At 46.2% G+C, this 23,566-nt stretch overlaps 1 protein-coding gene across 1 annotated transcript in view; it reads right to left on the reverse strand.

Moving 5' to 3' along the window:
* cyp26b1 (cytochrome P450, family 26, subfamily b, polypeptide 1) overlaps positions 1-16,403 on the reverse strand; it is a 53,141-nt gene extending 36,738 nt beyond the window's left edge. Inside the window, exon 1 of the mRNA XM_069923431.1 lies at positions 16,320-16,403. The gene's annotated coding sequence lies outside the window, so the exon portion shown is untranslated. The remainder of the gene's footprint in view (positions 1-16,319) is intronic.
* Positions 16,404-23,566: the final 7,163 nt, after the last annotated feature.

The raw sequence follows: 23,566 nt of genomic DNA on the forward strand, positions 1-23,566 counted from the left end.
TTATAGATCACACACTGATCATGTTGTAGATCACATGTGATCCACACTGCTATAGATCACACACTGATCATGTTGTAGATCACATGTGGTCCACACTGTTATAGATCACACCACTGATTCATGTTGTAGATCACACGTGATCCACACTGTTATAGATCACACACTGATCATGTGGTAGATCACACGTGATCCACACTGCTATAGATCACACACTGATCATGTTGTAGATCACATGTGATCCACGCTGCTATAGATCACACACATCCCCACTGCAAAAGATCACATACAAATCCTCAATGATGTAAGTCACACAGTGATTCGCGTTTTCATAGATCAGACACTGATCCCCACTGTTAGAGATCATTTATCTGCCCTGTTGTACTCACACACTGACCCACACTTTTACAGATCCCACATTGATTTGCACTCTTACAGATTCTACACTGATCCAACCTGTTATCGATCCCACACTGATCCCCACGGTTTTAGATCCCACACTGATCCACACTAGTGTGCATCACCCTCAGTAGATGGAGGAGGTTACCTGTAGATTTAAGTCATATGTGTGATGCTTTTGTTTGACTGGCTTCAATTAAAACAGGTGACGCGTATAGCGTGGGTAAATAAATTATTGATTACCTTCAAGTGTTATTCGATTGGGGACTGTGTCTGTGGAGTTATTGCTCTGTGCTTGGTGTCAGATGTGGCATCCCTGGTAGACTCTGATCTTCCCCGATGCCCACATCTGCTCCGGGTGCATCGAGCTGCAGCTGGTAAGGGACCGTGTTGTGGAATTGGAGCTGCAGCTTAATGGACCCGCAGCTCATTAGCGAGAGCGAGGAAGTGATGGACCGGAGCATGGAGAATACCTGTCAGGCCGTATCCCTCACCAGTTTGGTTAGTATTGGGAAGGATGACCCGACAGAGGACTTCCAGAGTGACCTGTCTGGCACTGAGCAAGGCCCTGTAGCAGAGTAAGGAAGCACGCTATAGTGATGGGGGAACAAACAGCAGATTCGGTGAGCCTGATTAAGATATCCGGTATGGTGTGTTAACTTTCTGGTGCCAGGGTGCAGGATGTCTCAAATCAGGTCCAGAAAATTCTGAGGGGAGAGGGTGAACAGTCATTGCACACGTCGATACCAATGACGTAGGTGAGTTAAGTGTGGAGGCCCCGAAGAGAGATTACAGGGAGTTTGGAAGGAAACTGAACAGCAGGACCTCCATGATGGTAATCTCAGGACTACTGCCTGTGTCCTGTGCTCGTGAGGGCAAAAATAGCGAGATCAGGTAGATAAATAATGGGGCTGAGAAACTGGCGCAGGGGAAACAGTCTTCTTTTGGGGAAGGTCCAACCGAAGCACAAAGGATAGGATATGCCTGAACCCAAAGGGGGCCCATACCCTGGCGGCAACTTTAACGGTTAGGGAGGGTTTAAACAGTTGGCTTTCACACTTACTTTCTACTCACAATACCACCTCAAATGATGCCATAGATGCTCAGTGATTACTTAAGGTGGGGTGTGAGTGGGAAGGGGCCCAATTGTTACTGAAATATTTTGCTTGAGAAAAATTGTGATTGGCCCATTTCCTTTGGAGTTCTGAAACCCTGCACATAACGAGTCAATGAGGGACGATTAAAACAGAGGTTTTCAAACTTTTACTTTCCACCCACATCCCACCTTAAGCAATCCCTTACTGATCACAGAGCACCGATGGCCTAGGGATTACTTAAAGTGGGATGTGAGTGGAAAGAAACTTTGAAAACCTCTGGTTTAAACTAATTTACCAAGTGACTGGGAATCAAAGTGTTAGGGCTGATGAAGGGGAAACAGCAGTAAATCAAAGATGGTGCAGAGCAAGGATGAAAGGCAAAATTATAGCCTGAGGGACGACAGAAACACTATGCATTCAAAGGTGTTATTCTTCGATGTACACAGCATTAGAAACAGGGTGGAAGGTCATAGTGAACAGCTACAGATTGGCGGGTCCGACGCTGTGGTCATTTCAATTTCGAAGATTTTTTTGAACTAAATAAATTTGCCGTGGCTGATATTACACATCTTTATTTATTTTTACGGCATCTATTCTTGACCGAACCTTCCTCATTTGGAAGATTAAAGAAATGATCTCTTTTGTAGATTGATTTACTGATGTCTTTTGAACAAAGGTAGAGCGGTTGATGAGATCTGTTTGGATTTTAGTAGGGCTTTTGATAAGGTTCCGCATGGAAGGTTAATAAGGAAGGTTCAGTGTCTAGGAATTAGTAGAGAGATTGTGACATGGGTTCAGAGGAGGCTGGGAGATAGACAGCAGAGAGTCATGGTGGACAACTGTCTGTCAGGTTGGAAGCCTGTGACAAGCAGGGTGCCTCAGGGATCGGTGCTGGGTTCGTTGCTGTTTATCATTTATATTAATGATTTAGAGGAGGGTGTGGTTAACTGGGTAAGCAAATATGCAGATGATACGAAGATAGAGGAGTGGAGGATAGTGAGGTAGATTTTCTTGGATTACAGAAGGATTTGGTTTGTTTGGAAGAGTGGGCTGAAAGATGGCAGATGGAATTCAATGTAGACAAGTGTGAGGTGTTGCATTTCAGTAAAAATAACCTGAATAGGACATATACAGTTAAGGGGAGGGCATTGAGGCATGCAGAGGAGCAAAGGGACCTGGGGGCTATGGTACAGAGTTCACTGAAGGTGGATTCCCATGTAGACAGGGTGGTTAAGAAGGCATATGGTATGCTGGCCTTCATAGATCATAGTATAGAATATAGGAGCTGGGAGGTGATGCTACGGCTGTTTAAGGCATTGGTGAGGCCAGGTTTGGAGTGAACTGTGCTCAGTTCTGGTCTCCAAATTATAGAACGGATATAGATAAGGTGGAGAGGGTGCAGAGAAGGTTTACAAGGATGTTGCCTGGCTTACAGCATCTGGATTACAGGGAGAGATTAAGGAGACTTGGACTTTCTTCATTGGAACGTAGACGACTGAGAGGGGACTTGATAGAGGTATTTAAAATTATGAAAGGAATAGATAGACTAGACATCAACAGACTCTTTCCCTTGAGGGCAGGGGAGGTTGGAACAAGAAGGCATGAGTTAAGAGTAAGGGGACAACACTTTAGGAGAAATATTAGAGGATGCTTTTTCACTCAGCAAGTGGTAGCAGAATGGAATGATCTTCCGAATTAGATAGTTGCGGCAGGGACCCTTCTGTCATTGGTTGGATGTGTACATGGAGGTGAGGGGTTTGGAGGGTTATGGGCAGAGAGTGGGAGGGTTGAGCTAGTGGAGTTGTTCTAGTGAACTGGTGTAGACTCAAACTTTCTACCAAATATAAATTACCATACATGCACTTGTTTAGCTAGCTACTGATTAGAAATTTCCTGAATTCGATATGTCTAATGATCTAACATTACAACAACCAGATTTACTTGACACTTTGTGTTGGTTAAATACCTTTCAGAAGGGTTTAGTTGTTAATCTTTATACTCATTAAATTTGAGATCAGTCCTCATGGATAAGATTTGACAAACATGGGAATGGGAACTTCAACTAACATTATCTCCTGAAACACAGGGATGAATTACTAGACTAGTTCATACTTCTTCACTCTGTGCACATCGTTCTATAATACAGTTAAAAATAATTCACAGGGCTCCTATGTCTAAAGATAAACTTTCCTAATATGAGCTCTACTTGTGATAGATGCAATACTGAGGTGGCTTCATTGACTCATATGTTTTGGTCTGGATTGGTGCTGTGTAATGAACCAGAGGTGATTAGAGGTAAAGAAGCCCCTAGGGGGCAGTGATCACAATATGACTGAAATTTGAAAAGAAGAGGCTAAAGCCCGATGTGTTGGCATTTCAGTGGAGGAAATGAAATTACAGCCGCACAAGTGTGGAACTGGCCAAAGTTAAGTGGAGAAGCACACTAATGGGAAAGACAGCAGATCAGAAATGGATGGAGTTCCTGCGAGAGGCATAGCGGTTAGTGCACCACCTTTTCAGCGCTCAAAATTAGGATCAGACCAGGGTTCGAATCCCACGGTGTCTGTAAAGGTTTGTACTTTCTCCCTGTGTCTGTGGGTTTTCCCCAGGGGCTCCAGTTTCTCCCCAAAATGTTCAAAATGTACCAGGAGTTTAGGTTAATGGTGCATAAATTGGGTGGAACTGACTTGTGGGCCAAAATGGCCTGTTACCATGCTGTAGGTTTATATTTTTTAAAAATGAGAAAAGTGCAGAACAGGTACATATCAAAAAGGAAGAAATTTGTGAATGTTAAAATGACAATTGTGGCTGATGAGGGAAGGTAAAACCAAAGTAAAGAAAAAAGAGAGGGCATAGAAGGGAGCAAAAATTAGTGGGAAGATGGAGGACCGGGAAACTTTAAAAAACAACTAAGTAGGTGGTTAGAGAGGAAAAGATGAACTATGAAAGGAGGTTAGCAAATAATATCAAAGAGGATAGTAAAAGCTTTTGAAATATATAAAGAGTAAAGAGTGACCAAAGTAGACATCGGACCAATAGAAAATAATGTTGGAGGAATTGTAATGGGAGAGAAGGAGATGGCAAAGGAACTGAATATTTTGGATCAGTCTTCACTGTGGAAGACATTCGTAGCGTATCGGACTCTCATGGCTCTCTCGGAAGAGAAGTGGCTGCGTCAAGATCATGAGAGAGAAAGTACTTGGGAAGCTCAATGGTCTAAGGGTAGATAAGTCTCCCGGACGGAATGGAATGCACCCTCGAGTTCTGAAGGAGGTCGCTGTAGAGATTTTGGAGGTATTGGTAATGGACTTGCAGGAATCACTGGAGTCTGGCATGGTGAACATCACTCCACTGTTTAAGAAGGGAGTGAGGAGGCAGCAGAAAGGAAATTATTGAAATATTAGCCTGACTTCAGTGGTTGGGAAGCTATTGGAGTCGAGTGTCAAGGATGAGATTATAGAATGCCTGGAGGTGCATGAAAAGATAGGTCCAAGTCAGCATGGCTTCCTTAAAGGAAAATCATGCCTGACAAACCTATTGCAATGTTTTGATGAGATTACAAGTAGGATCGGCAAGGAAGATGCAGAGGATTTTGTGTATTTGGACTTTCAAAGAGCCTTCAACAAGATGCCACACATAAGAAAATTAAACAAGATGAGAGCCCATGGAATTACAGGAAGGATACAAGCGTGAGTAGAAAACAGAAAACAGAAAGTGGGCATAAAGGGATTAATGTGAGGGAGAATATGTCACTGGAAAATAGGTGTTGGCGAGGGGTTAGGGATTGATGAGATGACTCTGAAGGTTGACACAGATTCAATGGGCTAAATGGCTTCTTTCAAAAGGAAGGAAATGTGGAACATGGGTAATCCTGGCTCCATACATGAAGAGATCAGGAGAAAGGGTGGATAAAGCGAAGGATGGAATTTGGCACAAAATGTTCCTCCTCAAACCCTGGCCAGAAGATGGTCCAGGTTCACTCATCAAGGAGTCAGTGAAGCTGTGGGAAAGAGCTGAGTGGAATTCATTCAAAAATAGGATGTTCCGTATATCCAACGAGAGGTCAGGTGGATCTGTGATGCAGTAAAAACACACAGAAATGCTAGATGAACTCAGCCAGTCTCGCAGCGCCCATAGGAGGTAAAGATATATTGCCGTCGTTTCGGGCCTGAGCTTTTGTTCAAGGAGTGAGCAAAGAATAGGCACCTGAATAAAGACTGGAGAGAGAAAGGGGGAAGTGGAAGGGGGGAGGAGTCCAGACCAATAGACAAAAGGTGTGAATTCAATTCTTCTTCAGCACAGATACAGGCCTTTCAGACCCACAAGCTCGTGCCACCCAATTGACTTACAACCCTTGGTATATTTCAAATAGTGGGAGGAAACCGGAGCCCCAGGGAAAACCAACATAGTCACAGGGTGAACGTACAAACCCCTTACAGACAGCATGGGATTTGAACCCCGGTCCCAAACACTGTCGCTGTAAAAGCATTGCATTAACCATGTCAATTGAGTATGATATGAGGGAAGGTGAGAATTGATTTTGGCTCTGTGGAAGGAGACAGAGGGAAAAAGGAAGAGAGAGCGAGAAGGAGCTGGGGGAAAGGTGATCGGGGGAAGAAAATGTTGAGGGGGAGGGGAGTTTGATGGAAACCGGAGAAGGCGATATCAATGCCATCCAGTTGGAGGGGGCCCAGATGGAAGAATTGGTTCCTCCAATGTGCAGGTGGTTGCATGAGGCCATAGACAGGTGAAATGAGAAGGGGAATTGAAATGGGTGCACATGCTGGTTCTCAGGATAACGCCATTACTTTGCATACAATGGAATCAAAGTAGGTGATCTGTTCCAACTGACCACTGTCTCACCAGAGGGTATTAACATCTACTTCTCTAACCTCTTTCTTTCCCTATCCTATTCCTTTCCTCCACCTCCCCACTCCCTTCCCTCTCCGATCAGTGAGCTACCCACTCCCACCTGTATCCACCTAACACCTCATTCTGGTTAGCCTGTACTCCTTTTCCTCCCCCTCTCCCCTGCCTTTTCATTCAAGAGCTTGTTTTTTTTTTGCTTATACCTAACCTTGGGGTTAAAATCCATACATCCCTCAAGGTCGCTGCACAGGTTGATAGGGTAGTTAAGAAGGCCTATGGCAGTAGTTCTCAAACATTTTCTTTCCACCCACATACCTCCTTAAGCAATCCCTTACTAATCACAGAGCACTGATGGCATAGAGATTACTTAAAGTGGAATGTGAGTGGAAAGAAAAAGATTGCAAACCACTGGCCTATGGGATGCTGGGCTTCATTAATATGGGGGACTGTGTTCAGGAGTCGAGAGGTCATGTTGCAACTCAGACCACACTTTGAGTGTTGTGTTCAGTTCTGGTCACCTCATTACAGGAAGGATGAGGAAGCTATGGAGAGGGGGCAGAGGAGATTTACCAGGATGTTACCTGGATTGGAAAACAAGTCTTATGAGGCAAGGTTAGCAGAGCTGGGACTTTTCTCTTTGGAGCGTAGAAGGAGGAGAGGAGACTTGATAATGATTTTCAAGATTACGAGAGGCATAGATAGGGCGGACGGCCAGCACCTGTTTCCCAGGGCAGGATCAGCAAACACCAGAGGATGAGTACAAAGTGAAGGGAGGGAAGTTTAGGGGAGACATCAGGGGAAGTTTTTTTTACACAGAGAGTTGTAGGTGTCTGGAATGCCTTGCCAGGGGTGGTGATGGAGGCTGAAACTATAGGGGTATTTAAGAAAGCTTAGACAGGCAGATGGATGTAAGAAAAATAGAAGGTTACGGGGAAGGGAGGGTTTAATATATCCTTTTTAAGGAATGTATGGGTTGGCACAACATGGAGGACCAAAGGGCCAGTACTGTGCTGTAGTGTTCAATGTGCTAAGTTCTCTGCAAGGCCCAGGCCTGAGGCGTTAGTGACCTTTCACTTCCTGTGAATTCTGTGTGACCTGCTGAGTTTCTCCTGTATATTCTCCAGTATTCATGATGAGTTCCACCGGCCAAGTGGCGGAGGGAAATTAGTCAAGGAAAAAGGAAGGGCCATCGACACTCCTGGGCATAAGGGGGAGTGTGTGGGGACAGGTTGTCCATGAGTGACAGCGCACTCACCTCTATTCTTGCCATTGACAGATTAAATTGCAGGCAGTTGCTCCCTCCCCTAGCAGCAAGTAATCCGATGAGGAGTGCGCATTCATCACAGACCAACCAAAAGAGTTTGTACGTTCTCCCATCATAGGCTTTCTGAGGATGCTCCCACTCTCTAAAAAATGCACAGGCTTCAGAGGTTAATGGGGTGTAAATGGGCCACATGGTTTTTAAATTTAAATTTAGATATACAGCACATCATTTACACCCCATTAACCCCCCCAGTACATTTTAAATGGTGGGAGGAAATGGAAGAAAACCCACGCATACACGGGGAGTATGTATAAACTCCTTACAGGGAGTGTGGGATTGAACCCCTGGTCTCGATCGCTGGTGCTGTAAAGGCATCGCACTAACCGCTACACCAACTGTGCCATCCAACAGTGTTCTCATGGAAAATACAATGCTGGAGAAACTCAGAAGGTCAAACTCAGCATTGTCTGCAGACTTTCGTGTTTTACTCCTCAAGGTTCAAGAACATGTAGATAGGGCGGTGAAGAAAGCTTTTGGTATGTTGGCCTTTAGAAATCGGAGTATTGAGTACAGGAGTTGGGACTTCATGTTAGAGTTGTATAAGACATTGGTGAGGTCAAATTTGGAATAGTATGTGTCATTTTGGTCGCCAAATTATAGGAAGGATATAAACAGAATAGAGAGTGCAGAAGAGATTTACAAGAATGTTGCCGGGGTTTCAGGATTTGAGTTAGTTACAGAGAAAGGTTAAACAGGCTGGGACTTTATTCCCTGCAGTGTAGAAGATTGAGGAGTGATTTGATCGAGGTATTTAAAATTATGAGGGGGACAGATAGAGTCAATGTGGCATTTTCCGTTGAGAGTGAAGGAGATTCAACCAAGAGGATATGGATTGAGATTGAAAGGGGAAGTGTTCAGGGGAAACATGAGGGGAGGTGGTGGGAGTGTGGAATGAGCTTCCGGCCGAAGTGGTCGTTGCGAGTTCGATGTTAATATTTAAGGAAAAGTTGGATAGGTATATGGACGGAAGAGGTGTGGAGGGTTGTGGGCCAAATGCGGGTCATTAGGACTAGGTGGGAGAAGGTGTTTGGCGTGGACCAGAAGGGCCGAATTGGTCTGTTTCTGGGCTGTAATTGTTACATGGTTAAACTTCCTGGTGAACCTAACCCGTACTATAAACTAGATTGGGACTACCAAAAGATCTGTTCGCTCTAATAAGACCACTTTTTTTTGTGCATTTGGGAATATTTAGTTATTTGTCCCTTTGATGCTTAGAATCTCTTTTTCTGTCTTTCATTTGTGGTGATTTAAATGTTTCCAATTGCAGTTGGTGAAGCTTCAAAGCATGGTAAGGCTGGAGGTACTCAGCAGGTCTCGCAGCGTCCACAGGAGGTAAAGATATACAACAGACGTTTCCCGGCCTGGGCCCTTCTTCAGACACTGAGTTCTTCCAGCATCCCTGAGCTTCTACTACCATCGCCGCTTCCGTAGACTTGCACATTTCACTCCAGTGTGTCTTAAATATGTGTTTGGCTGCAGCAAGTAAGAACGTTGAAACATCTGTTCATTCTACATATGTATATGGCAATAAGCTCTCATTGAATTTCATTATTATTCATGCCAGCACCCAACCTGCATTTTGGAAAGAGATAAACGTCTCCACTTCAGTTATCCAGTCGTTCTCAAGCTATATTTTTCCACTCACATACCACCTTAAATAATCCCTTACTAACCACAGAGCCATAGGTGCTCTGTGCTTAGTAAAGGATTACCTAAATTGATATGTAGAATATAGAACATAGAACACTACAGCACGCTATAGGCAATGCTAAACCATCCCTACCCAGCAACCCTCTAATTTTCTTCCCTCCATGTGTCTGTCTTAGAGTGTCTTAAATACCAATAATGTTTCAGCCTCCACCACCATCCCCGTCAACACATTCCCGTCCTCTACAACTCTCTGTGTAAAAACACTTACCCCTGACGTCTCCCCTAACCTCTCCTCCCTTCACGTTGTACAGATGTCCTCTGGTGTTTGCAGATCCTGTCCTGGGAAACAGGCACTGCCCATTCACCCTGTCCATGCCTCTCATAATCTTGTCGCCACTATTAAGTTTCCTCTCATCCTTCTACGCTCCCGAGAAAATAGTCCCAGCTGAGTGGGGAAAATAAAGGTTGAGAATCTCTGGGGCTGCACTCACTGAGCCCAACCCCCCCTTCCCCAATCAATTCTCACCTCTCCCTTTCCTGTCCTCCAATCCATGTCCAATTAACACCAATTATGTCTGTTGGTTTGTGCTCCTCCCCCTGCCCTTTCTTAACTTCTCTCCAGGTTGGTTGGTCAGGTCTATGGATGAGAAGAAGATGGAGGGTGATGGGCATTGTGCAGGGAGGTGGGACTAGAAAGGGGTGTTTGGTTCGGTGCGGACTAGAAGGGCCTAATGGCCTGTTTCCGTGCTGTAATTGTTATGTTATGTTATGTTAATCGAACCAAGGTGGAACTTACACAATGAATGGTAGGGTCCTGGAAAGTGTTATAGAACAGAAAGACCTAAGGGTACTTCATATTTCACTTGGGCACCCTCCAGTCAGATGATTGCTAACATCAACTTCTCCTGTTTCCGTTAGCCCCCAACCTCCATCTTTCCCTATGTCTCCTTTCCCGCAGCCTTGTCTCTCTCTCTCTCTTCTGTTTTCCCTGTCTCCTTTACCCGAGCACTGCATTCTTAGATCTAAACACCCCCATCAGTTCTCACTTTCCCTTTCTCATGGCCTGCATGTGCAATTATCGCCTTTTGTCTGTTGGTGTGTACTCTCCCATTCCCCCCCCCCCCACCTTTCTCCCCTTCTCCCCAGCCTGATAATTCAGGCGCCTGCCTCCTTTTTACTCATCCCTTGAACAAGGGCCCAGGCCCGAAACATCGGTAATATATCTTTACCTCCTGCAGACGCTGCGAGACCTGCTGTGTTCCTCCAACATTTCTGTGCTTTTACCACAATCGCAGCAGATTTTTGTGTTTCACTCTCGGAAAGGGCAGACAGGTGGAGAAGGTATTTGGCATGCTGGCGTCTATTGGGCAGGGTACTCAGTACAAATATCGGGACCTCGTGATTCAGCTGTACAAGGCATGAGAGGACTGTGCGAAGTTCTGGTTGACCAGCTGTAGGAAGGACATCAATAAAATGGAAGGGGCATAGAGGATGTGGCCGGGACTGGAGGCTTGAATTATGGAGTCACACAGCATGGGAACAACTTGCCCCTGCCAAGCAAAACTTCCCACCCACACTAGTCCCACCTATCTGCGTTTGGCCCACATCCCTCCAAACCAATGATTTTCAAATTGCCCCCCCCACCTCAACTCACATCCCACCTTAAGCAATTCCTAACCATCAGTGCTCTGTGATTAGTGAGGGATTGCTTAAGGTGGGATGTGAGTGGAAGGGAAGGTTGAGAATCACTCCTCTAGACCCAATTGTTATTGAAATATTTTGCTTGAGAAAAATTGTCACTGGCCCATTTCTTTTGGAGTTCTGAAACCGTGCACATAACGAGTCAATGAAGGACAATTAAAACAGTGGTTTTCAAACTTTTTCTTTCCACCCACGTCCCACCTTAAGCAATCCCTTACTAATCGGAGCACCGATGGCCTAGGGAATATTTAAAGTGGGGCGTGTGTTGGGGGGGGGGTGTTTGAAAACCACTCCCCGATATCTATCCAATCACCTCCTCTGGCAGCCTGTTCCATACACCCACCACCCCTGTGTGTAAAAAAAAAAATCACCCCTCAAATTCCTGTTATATCTCTCCCCCTCACCTTTGGGTGGCATGGTTGGTGTAACGGTTAGCGCAACGCCTTTACAGCGAGTGGGTCTGGAATTTGAATCCCGCTCTGTTTGCAAGGAGTTTGTACGTTCTCCCCGTGTCTGCATGGGTTTTTCCCCGGGGGCTCCAGTTTCCTCCCAATCCTTCAAAATGTACCAGGGGTTGTAGGTCAATGGGGTGTAAATTGGGCGGCACGGGCTTGTGGGATGAAATGGCCTGTTTAATTAAAATTTAATTTTAAATTTTAAAAAATTAAATGTGAAAAACAATGTCCTCTGGTTACCCACTCCACTACTCTGGGAAAAAGATTCTCTGTATCCCTGATCCATCCCTCTCACAATTTCATGCACGAAATCCCCTTCATCCTCAATATCGGGACAGGCTGGATAGGCTGAATCTTTATTCCCTGGAGCAAACCTTTTTTCCCCACTCGCATACCACCTTAAGTAATCCCTTACTAAACACTTATGGCATCCTATGCTCTGTGGTTAGTAAGGGATTATTTAAGGTTGCATTGGAGTAGGGAAAAATGGTTGAGAACCACTGCCCTGGAATATCAAAGGCTAAGAGCTGACCTTACATACAGATTTACAAAAGCATGGGGGCATGGATAAAGTGAATGCTCACAATCTCTTTTTCAACCAGCATAGATGGCTCCAGAACCAAAGGGCATGCGTTTAAAGTGAGTGGGGAAAAGCGTAAGAGGGACCTGAGAGAACATTCTTTTCACTCAGGGGCTGGTCCGTGTCTGGGACGAACTGCCAGAGGTGGCCATTCAACAGGTTTACGAAGAGGAAGGGGTTGGAGGGATGTGAACCAAATTGTTTTCATTTTTAAATTTCTTTCAATACAGAGATGCAGCATGGGGGACAGGCCCTTCTGGCCCACGAGCCTTGTGTATTCTAACACTTGCGGAATCTTTGCAGGCTGTGCATTTATGTTCCCGCCTCTATCACAGTACGAAATAAAGGTACATCCCGTTTTACAAATATTCGCTTTTACAAAGAAACCTGTTTTCACTTTTATGAAAGGATTTGAATAGGTTTTCACTTTTGTGAAAGTAGTCTCCAATAGTAGTGAATGGATCTTTGCTTTTCACCATTTTGGCTTATGAAAAGTTTCATCGGAACGCTCTAGTTTCGTAAAGTGGGGTGTACCTGTATTCAATCTTTCAAAGATTGTGTATGTAAATATGAGGTAGAAACCAAAGGATGTGGGTTCAAGGGGAAAGGAGAAAGGTTTAAACTAGTGGTTCTCTCACCTCTCTTTTCCCACTCACATACCACCTTAAGTAATTCCTGACTAACCACGGAGCACCTACATCTTGTGGTCAGTTAGGGATTACTTTAAGGTGGTATGTGAGAGGGAAAAGAGAGGTGACCAGTGGTTTAAAGGGAACAGAGTGTGATGGGGGTGTGAATCGAGCTGAAGTGGTGAATGTGGGCTCAGTTTTAACATTAAATAAGAATACAGGAACATGGATGGGAGAGGTATAGAGGGCTATGGACTGGTTTCAGGTCAGTGGAACTAGGCAGAATAATAATTCAGCACTAGAGGGGCCGAAGAATTCTATGGTTCTAAGTGCTAGATTTCAGGATCCCCTCCCCATTGAATGTAATTTCTATCTGTAATTTTTGGGAAATGGAGAGAAGCTCCAAGCCATGTTCTCTAAAACTGATGAGCATTATTTACTCCTGCACTGCAAAATATCTGGGTGGGTGTACAAAGCCAGCTCAGGCAATCTGGACGAAATTCCCTCATCTCAACCTATTTATACACACAGTCAGGCATGAACACACAGAATCACATGTACATTCACAAAGACACATAGGAACATAGGAAGAGGAGGAGGCCAAAAATGGCCCATCGAGCCTGCTCCGCCATTCAATACAATCATGGCTGATCTAATTTATGACCAAACTTCACCTACCTGCCTTCTCCCCATATCCCCTAATTCCTCTATCATGTAAAGACGGACAAAGCACAGACACGGACACACAAGAGGCAAAAATGCAAGATCCCACATACAAACGAATTACAGATATATAAAGTTAAAGCATACATAGGCAAACACACACACACATATATACAGGCAACAAAGACACACACGCTGACACAAACTCACACATAGCCATAATTATTGCAGGCACATCTGCATGCATTCAGGCACATTCTCTTCTCTCTTTCTCTCTGTCTCTTGCACACACAGGCTCTCTCCTCTCTCATATATACACATACACACTCATATATATCTCACACACTCATACACACCTCATCCTCTCTTTCTCTTCCTCCTTCACTCACTCACACAGTCACAAATATCATTCCGTTGGGAACACACTCCAGCACACCCCTACTCTCCAGATACAGGCATACATACCCATATCAGTTACACACACCATTCATTCTCTCTCTCTCTCTCACACACACACACACACACACACACACACACACACACACACACACACACACAGACTGATATAGCTGTAAGTGGTTATATGGTTATATACACAGACAGACAGATATATATATATATATATATATATACACACACAAATATATACATACACAGACAGAGACATACACAGATACACCCACCCACACAGACAGATATATACATACACAGACAGAGACATACACAGATACACCCACCCACACAGACAGATATATACACACAGACAGAGACATACACAGATACACCCACCCACACAGACAGAGACATACACACAGACAGAGACATACACAGATACACCCACCCACACAGACAGATACATACACACAGAGACATACACAGATACACCCACCCACACAGACAGAGACATACACACAGAGACATACACAGATACATCCACCCACACAGACAGATACATACACACAGAGACATACACAGATACACCCACCCACACAGACAGATACATACACACAGAGACATACACAGATACATCCACCCACACAGACAGATACATACACACAGAGACATACACAGATACACCCACCCACACAGACAGAGACATACACACAGAGACATACACAGATACACCCACCCACACAGACAGAGACATACACACAGAGACATACACAGATACATCCACCCACACAGACAGAGACATACACAGATACACCCACCCACACAGACAGATACATACACACAGAGACATACACAGATACATCCACCCACACAGACAGAGACATACACAGAGACATACACAGATACACCCACCCACACAGACAGAGACATACACACAGAGACATACACAGATACACCCACCCACACAGACAGAGACATACACACAGAGACATACACAGATACACCCACCCACACAGACAGAGACATACACACAGAGACATACACAGATACACCCACCCACACAGACAGAGACATACACACAGAGACATACACAGATACACCCACCCACACAGACAGAGACATACACACAGAGACATACACAGATACACCCACCAACACAGACAGAGACATACACACAGAGACATACACAGATACACCCACCCACACAGACAGAGACATACACACAGAGACATACACAGATACACCCACCCACACAGACAGAGACATACACACAGAGACATACACAGATACATCCACCCACACAGACAGAGACATACACACAGAGACATACACAGATACACCCACCCACACAGACAGAGACATACACACAGAGACATACACAGATACACCCACCCACACAGACAGAGACATACACACAGAGACATACACAGATACACCCACCCACACAGACAGAGACATACACACAGAGACATACACAGATACACCCACCCACACAGACAGAGACATACACACAGAGACATACACAGATACACCCACCCACACAGACAGAGACATACACAAACAGACCCACACAGGTGCGCATGGACCTCTACTATTCAGACACACACTAAGTTCGCTGACGGGAGCCACATCCAACAGGTTGTCTCTCAGTCACATTCCCGTCCTCCCGCTCACATCCGCATGACCGATGAATCGCCAAAGAAGCAGCGAGAGACCGGGGAGAGGCGACTCCGGGAATGGGAAACCGGCCGCCACGGCGAGACCATTCCCCGCAGCGTCTCAAAGTCGCTTCCGAACGTCCCGGGGTCGCTATGTCAATGCCTCTCCCGGGGGAGCCCCACTGCGGCAAATTTTCAGATTCAATTGGATGCCCCGGTCAACTTTGAGAACACTGCAGCACAGCCATTCGGCCCTTCCAGTCTGTGCCGAACTCTTATTTTTGGAGCCTCGTCCCACTGAGCTCCAGACCCCCTTCCCATCCAAATTCCTCTTAAAACCCGCATTTCGTTCATTGCTCGGGGTGGCCCGCTCTGCCATCTACCCTCTGAGCAGCTTCGTCGCCCCACGCCTCTCTCTCTCTCTGCGGGGTGGGAGACCCCTCAGCTCTTCTCCCATCCCAAACCCCCCTTCCTTTCCCTGCCCGGTCTGAACCTCTCCCACATCGCGGTCCCGCGCAGGACTCGGAGGCAGGTGCACCTGTCTTAACCCGCGCCAACGCGCAAAAACAAGCGGCTGGAGGCGCGGGGTGGGGGGGACTTGTTGGAATTTATTTTGGGGGGGAGGGGGAGGAATGTCGGCAAAGCGCAGGCTGATCCTAAAGAAGGAGAAAGAAAAATACATAATTCGCTTCCAAAACCAGCCAAGAAAAGCGTTTGGATCCGTGGCAGGTTCCGAACCCCCAATCGAGTGCCAATCGGATCCCTGAAATCCAAACAACCGCAAACGCGCCTTCGGCAAAACAGTAAAATTACGGACAATCGAAAAAGAACCGGTTAAAAGAGTTCTATTGAGATAAAACAGCGGAAATTGTGCGTTGAAGCCTTGGCGCGGTTGGAAACTTACCTTTGCAGAGTCGGCGACAGGTCGCCGTCCCCGCCGCTCTTTCCCGGTCCCTTTCCACCCGTCGTTGGGAATATATATTTTTTTCGTTGGATGGGAACAATTTAAAATATAGAGATGATTTTCTCCACTTATATATAGACCAAACTTGAACCGCACGGCCCCTCCCTCTGGGTGACGTGCCGGGCTGTCTGTACCATTATGAATATTCAAGCCTTCGAGATGTTGGCTCCTTTCTATTTGCAAAATAACAGGACCTTTGCAAAATAAAAATACATAGAAGCTTTCGGGTTAAATGACCGGGCTTTGCAACCCCGGACCGTGCGCTGGGGGAAGTTACAACGGCTCGCTCTTGTCATTTGCATTGGGAGACTTGGCGTCTGCTCCCCTCGGTGGTGGGGGTTTACTTGTTATTACAATCAAAAATAATAGCGTTATCCCCCCCCCCCCCCCCCTCGCCGCTCCGACCCCTGGGAAGTTTAAACCTGCCCCTGTCACACGATTCTTATCCCCCATCTCTAAAGCGGCGTCGCTCCTGTTAAACTAACAAGGTCAGCTTATGTTTAGGAAATTTTTTCGTTTCTTCCCCCCTCCCCCTTCACCCCCCCCCCCCCACCGGGGATGAGTTTATGCATATTTATAATATTATTTCATGGATTTCTCCCCAATAACTCTGATGCGCTCTCCTGGCCGCTGGAGTTTTCTCTCACTTTCTCTCTCGAGTCCCCAAGATCAGGCAGCCCCTGGTTCCCTCTCTGCAACCAGACATCATTTGGGGGGGGGGGGTAGGGTTGGTGCCGAGATGCCTGGAGGTCTCGTCATTGCCCATCTCATCGCGCCTCGGTGGCAAAGACGATGCAGCGGATCCTGGCATCTGACTGCGTTTGCATCGGAGATGGGGGATGAAACGCGGCCGACGGGTGAGGGGGTTGACACTGCAGTTCTTGCTTGGTTTCTGATGCCCCTCATCTGGAGACACAAGACGCAAGAGAACATAAACCAGGCGGCTGGAGGGGCTGCGACCCGCGGAGTTCCTCCAGCAGGATATGCCCCGTTTCTGTACCCGGCGGGATAGGCACGCACCTTCAACTCACCCAGTAGGAAATACTGAGGTGCCATCCCTCCCGGAGGGTCGCAAGGCAAGCGAGAACGATGGCTATGCCCTGGTGTGGACATTATCACCCGTTTCCTTCAATCTGGTGTTGGCCTACGATGTGTGGCTGGAGTTGTCCCGATCGCCAGACTCGCTTCCCCACCAGTAACATCGGGGAGGCCAATTGGTGGGTTCCCGAAAAGAACATGTTCTGGTATATGGATACATAGGTTATGGTACATAGATACATCTGTTGTGGTACATAGATACATATGTATGGTACATAGATACATCTGTTGTGGTACATAGATACATATGTATGGTACATAGATACATCTGTTGTGGTACATAGATACATATGTATGGTACATAGATACATCTGTTGTGGTACATAGATACATATGTATGGTACATAGATACATCTGTTGTGGTACATAGATACATATGTATGGTACATAGATACATCTGTTGTGGTACATAGATACATATGTATGGTACATAGATACATCTGTTGTGGTACATAGATACATATGTATGGTACATAGATACATCTGTTGTGGTACATAGATACATATGTATGGTACATAGATACATCTGTTGTGGTACATAGATACATATGTATGGTACATAGATACATCTGTTGTGGTACATAGATACATATGTATGGTACATAGATACATCTGTTGTGGTATATAGATACATATGTATGGTACATAGATACATCTGTTGTGGTACATAGATACATATGTATGGTACATAGATACATCTGTTGTGGTACATAGATACATATGTATGGTACATAGATACATATGTATGGTACATAGATACATCTGTTATGGTACATAGATAGATATGTTCTGTTATATAGATACATATGTTTTGGTACATAGATACATGTTATGGTACATAGATACATATGTTGTGGTATATAGATACATCCATTATGGTACATAGATACACATGTTGTGGTATATAGATACATCTGTTGTGGTATATAGATACATATGTTATGGTACATAGATACATATGTTATGGTACATAGATAAATATGTTGTGGTATATAGATACATATGTTATGGTACATAGATACATGTTGTGGTATATAGATGCATCTGTTGTGGTACATAGATACATATGTTGTCGTATTTCGATACACGTTCAGTACATAGATACACATGTTGTGGTATATAGATACATATGTTGTGGTACATAGATACATATTATGGTACATAGATACATGTTCTGGTGCAGAGATCCATATGTTGTGGTATATAGATGCATCTATTGTAGTACCTATGTATACATGTTCTGGTACATAGATACATGTTCTGGTCTATAGATACATGTTATAGTACGTAGATACATATGTTATGGTACGTAGATACATATGTTATGGTACATAGATACGTGTTATAGTACCGAGATACATATTTTCCACATAATTCTGTTTTTGCTATAGTCCATCGAAATCTACAGCGCAGTACAGGCCCTTCAGCCCACAGAGTTTTGCCGAACTAATAACCCACCCTATTTTTCGGACGCCGACCCGCTGAGTTGCTGGAGCTTGGTGTTTTCACTTCACCCTCACACTCGATGGTGTTTGCCCTCACTTTTAGGTCCATGCTCTGGCCGTGCAAATGTTCCGGACAGTTCAGTTTGCAGCCGGGTCTGTCTCCCAGTGTTTGCGCTATTCCTTTTGAGAACAGGTTGAAGCGAACTCGAGGTGCATATCGCCCCAAACGTTTTCTTTAAACCCAACCTTGCAACCTGAACGCCTGGACGCGTTCACCAGTGTCCCTCTCGGAGAAACACTGTGGAACCGAGCTCTTTGCTTCTGCCCGACGACATGTTCAGACAAGTGGTGGGGGGGGGGGGGGTGATGCACATGTTTCTCCAATTCGACCTGCTCCACGTCTTTGAAATGACTGCCTGGGGCTCGACAGGCGCCCAAGGTGACGGACGATGTTTAGCTGGAAACAGGACAGGGTCCACACTAAGAAGGGTCAGTGCAGGGTGGAGGAGATCCTTCTACCTGGAGGAGCTTCTTTGGGCAATTTCGTGCGAGTGCGTTTGTGTGCGCGGTGCTTGGACACGCCAGGGAATAGACGTGGGGCTCGCTTGCCCAGAGACCCTCGGGGAGGCACCGCACCTCAGTGGTCCCTTGACTCGCTGTGTCGTGGATCTGTATAGAGTTTATGCTTGGGAGGAAAGCCACGCTGCGGTTACTTGGTGTGAAGCAGCGTTTAAAATGCGTACTGATCATTCAAAGGGTCGTTTCGTTTCACTCTTCTCCAGTGAAACATTTTTTTCCCTCTGCGAGGCTGTTTAGAAAAGTTGGATTAAAGATCTCGTTTGAATGCACGAATTTGCAAAAAAAAAGTTCTGGAAGAGGCGCGGGTGAGTTGTCCGCCCCTTGGGATAGAATTTGCGGGCAAAGTCTCCCGGAGTGGGGGGGTGGGGGGCACTCACTCCCCCTTCCCCTTCCACGGCTAGTGACCTCCCCCCCCCCCCCCCCCGACCGGCGCCACCTCGATCCCCAGCAGGTGAGAGGGGGGCCGCCTGTTGCTTGAACGAGGAGGCGGCAAGGTCCCGGGGTAGGGGGGGGGGGGTGGAGGTAGAGAGAGGCTCTGGAGCCAGACGGGCCGAAGAACAAAGCCATGTGCTGGGGGTGGGGGGGCGAGCCGGGGCGGGGTGGGAGAGAGAGAAAGTTCGGAACCGTTTCTCCAGACCTCCCTTCGTCCTCATTTTCCGCACTGGCTCCTTTTCCCCGGGCTCTGTCACCCTGGGACCCCGGCACGTCTCGGCTTATCCAAGGTCCTGAATTGGCAAGGGTGCGCCCTCGGAGCCTGGAGAGAGGGGAGACAATCGACGCTGCTCCACCTCACCGCCTCTGCTCGCCGCTACCCTCGGGCAGGAGGTGCAGAAGCCCGAATTCCACGTTAAGGAACAGGTTGTTTTGCAAAAATAAAAACTTGAATCAAAATGTACAAAACCGCGCAGTCTTTTCGCATCTTCATTGTGGTACAAGTCCCACCCGATGAAACAACGTTCTCTGGTCCTCCGTGCAAAACACGCAGACACACAACCGGACACAACACACAGGAGGGAGGCTCTTTATCTAAGGCTCTTTCAGGTGGCCAGAATACCCCAATGGAAAGCCGCCTATGCGGCTGTTGGGATACCCACCTGAAAGAGCTGGAGGTCCCTCCAAGGCACAATTTCTAACCCTAATCACCAGAGCTCTGAAGTCCCCCTAGGCACCTGAATGCAGCTACATATGCAGGAACTATTCATATCAACAAATAGATAAATGTTGTTTCCATGAATATGGAGTCTTGGATGGTTAGTGGGAGCTGTTCATGCCAGGCCATGCCCTCTTCACCCAGGCCATGCCCCTTTCACTCTGCTACCATCGGGGTAAAAGGTACAGGAGTCTAGGACAGGACAAGGGCGGCTTCTTCCCCACTGCCATCAGATTCCCAAATAATCAATGAACCACAGACACTGCCTCACTTTGACTTTTTCTTACAATATTTGTATTTATTTTTGTCAGGCAGTTTTATATAAATGTTTGCCCTGTGATACTGCATTGACTTGTTCGTGTCAATAAATTTTAATTCTCGCTGGCCGTGGGAAGAAGCTGCTCCTCAGCCTGGTGGAGCTGGCTCTGATCCTCCTGCATCTCTTCCCCGACAGGAGCAGCTGAAAAACGTGTCCACTCAAGTTTACTGCCATACGATTGTACCAGTACAACCTGACGAAACAGCCTTCTCCGGTCCTCAGGGCAAAATACACAGATACACAACCAGACGTAACACACAGGAGGAAATTTGCAGACGCCATGGTTGTCCTAAAAACACAATGCTGGAGAAACTCTGTTGTCCTTTGATGGGGCAAAGATGAAGATGGATAACCAACATTTCGGGCTTGAGCCCGTCATGAAAAAATATTGCCAGGCACCCGCTCCCGATGGGGAAGCTAAACAATGCTGTGTGTGCAGGGTGGAAGGCATCCTCAATGATTTTGTGCCTCAGTGATTACATTCTCAAATTTTCTGCACTCTTATGGCCTCTTGGAGTTACTCCCCTTCTGTTGTTTGATGGGCTTCCCCTTGGTCTCAGACCCTCAATGACTCTAGAGCAGCCATTCTCAATGGGGATCATATGCAGGGTCTGTGCCAAGAGGGGGCATCCATTGGCATTGCTTCTCCCAAGCGAGGTGCTGTGCCGCCCCTATATGATCATGGCCATCACTCACCGTCAGACCCCCCTCCAGCGTCCAACCTCATCAGCGGCTCGTGACGCTCGATGACTTAAAACAGTGCTCTCAGCACCAACACCGGAGGGGCCGATGGTGGCATCAGCGCCACCCCCCGGTGAGCTTTGCACCATCCCCACCCCCATAAAACGCTAATGCCCCCCACTAACATTCATTCTGACACCAACATTGGTACTACGCCAACCCCCACCCCCACGGAGAGGACACAGCACCTTGAAGTAAAAGCCTTGTTTTCTTTTCACCCCACGTAACATAAATGTTTTGTTCTTACGTAGTCGATAGGCGAGAAGTACCGAAGAAACCAAAACTTGACTGCTTCACAGGGAAGGGGGCCCATAAACTTTGAGCAGAGTCTTGGGGGAGGAGGAGGGGGCATGGCTAAATAAAAGGTTGAGAATGGTGGTCCTGAACTGCTGCCCTTCCCCACTCCACCCTCGCATTGGCTGTGCCAAGCCTCAGGACATACTCCTGCAGCTTGGAATGTGTTAGTCGGCAGCATTCCCGCACCAACATCAACCATATATATTTATTTGTAGAGTGGTTCCCCCCCCCCCCATCCACGGTTTCAGTTACCCGCAGTCAACCGTGATCCAAAAATATTAAATGGAAAATTCCAGAAATAAACAATTCATAAATTTAAAATTGTGCACTGTTCTGAGTAGTGTTAAGAAATCTCGCACCGTCCCGCCTGGAACGTGAATCATCCCTTTATCCACCCTATATACACTACCCGCCCCTTAGTCACTTAGTAGCCGTCTCGGTTATCAGATCGACTGTCATGGTATGGCCATACTTGTGTTCAAGTGATCCTTTTTAAAAAAAATATTATTATTATTGTTCTCTTTTATTAACATTTATTGTTGTTAATCTCTTATTGTGTCTAATTAAACTTTATCATAGGTATGTAGGTATAGAGCATACATCGGGTTCGTATTCAGGCATCTGCCGGGGTTCTTGTAACATATCCCCCACGGATAAGGGCAGACTTCTGTATGGATGAAGAACTTGTCCTGCATGTATATTGCTTGTCTGTGTGTTATGTCTGATTGTGTGTCTGTGTGTTTTGCACTGAGGACTGGAGAAGCTGTTTATGTTAGGTTCTACTTGTGCAATCAGCTGTCAATAAACTTGACTTGATCTCAGATAGGTTTTGGCAGACCAAAGGGTTTCTCTGAGTTGATGGTCTTCCAGCTGCTCTGGGTGTCTGAGTCTGTGTGCTTCCCCAGGAATAGCCGTAGATCACGCTGCTGCTGGGGATGAATCTAAGAGGTGGGCAGTTTCTTTCCAACAGCTATCGTACCCCTGTTGCTCCACTCCTGAAGTAATCCCATACCACAGAAAATCCTGTCCGCACCATTATTTTAAATTTCAAATTTCAAATTTTAAATTTAGATATACAGCACAGTAAAACGGCCCACAAGCCCATGCCACCCAATTACATCCAATTAACCCATAACGATGGTTCGTTTCCAACGGTGGGAAGAAACCGGAGTCCCCAGGGAAAACCCACGCAGACACGGGGAGAATATACAAACTTCTCACAGACAACATGGGATTTGAAACCCAGTCCTGATCGCTGGTGCTGTAAAGTTGTGGTACTAACCGCTACGCCAACTGTGCCACCCAATGCCACTTATACCATGCTAACTGTGAGTATTTACTCCATCTGGGCACCCTCCAACCAGATAGTTAGTCCTTCCCCTCCATATATCTCTATGGAGTCATTCCTCTCGCTCTCTCTCTCTCTCTCTCTCTCTCTCTCTCTCTCTCTCGCTCGCTCGCTTGCTCTCTGTCTGTCTCAGTCAATTCTCACCTTTCCTCTCCTGTCCTCTCCTATCCACCACATCCAATTCACACCCTTTGACTGTTGGTCTGCTCT

Source organism: Narcine bancroftii, chromosome 3 (assembly GCF_036971445.1).
Source record: "Narcine bancroftii isolate sNarBan1 chromosome 3, sNarBan1.hap1, whole genome shotgun sequence".
Classification (NCBI taxonomy): Eukaryota; Metazoa; Chordata; class Chondrichthyes; order Torpediniformes; family Narcinidae; genus Narcine; species Narcine bancroftii.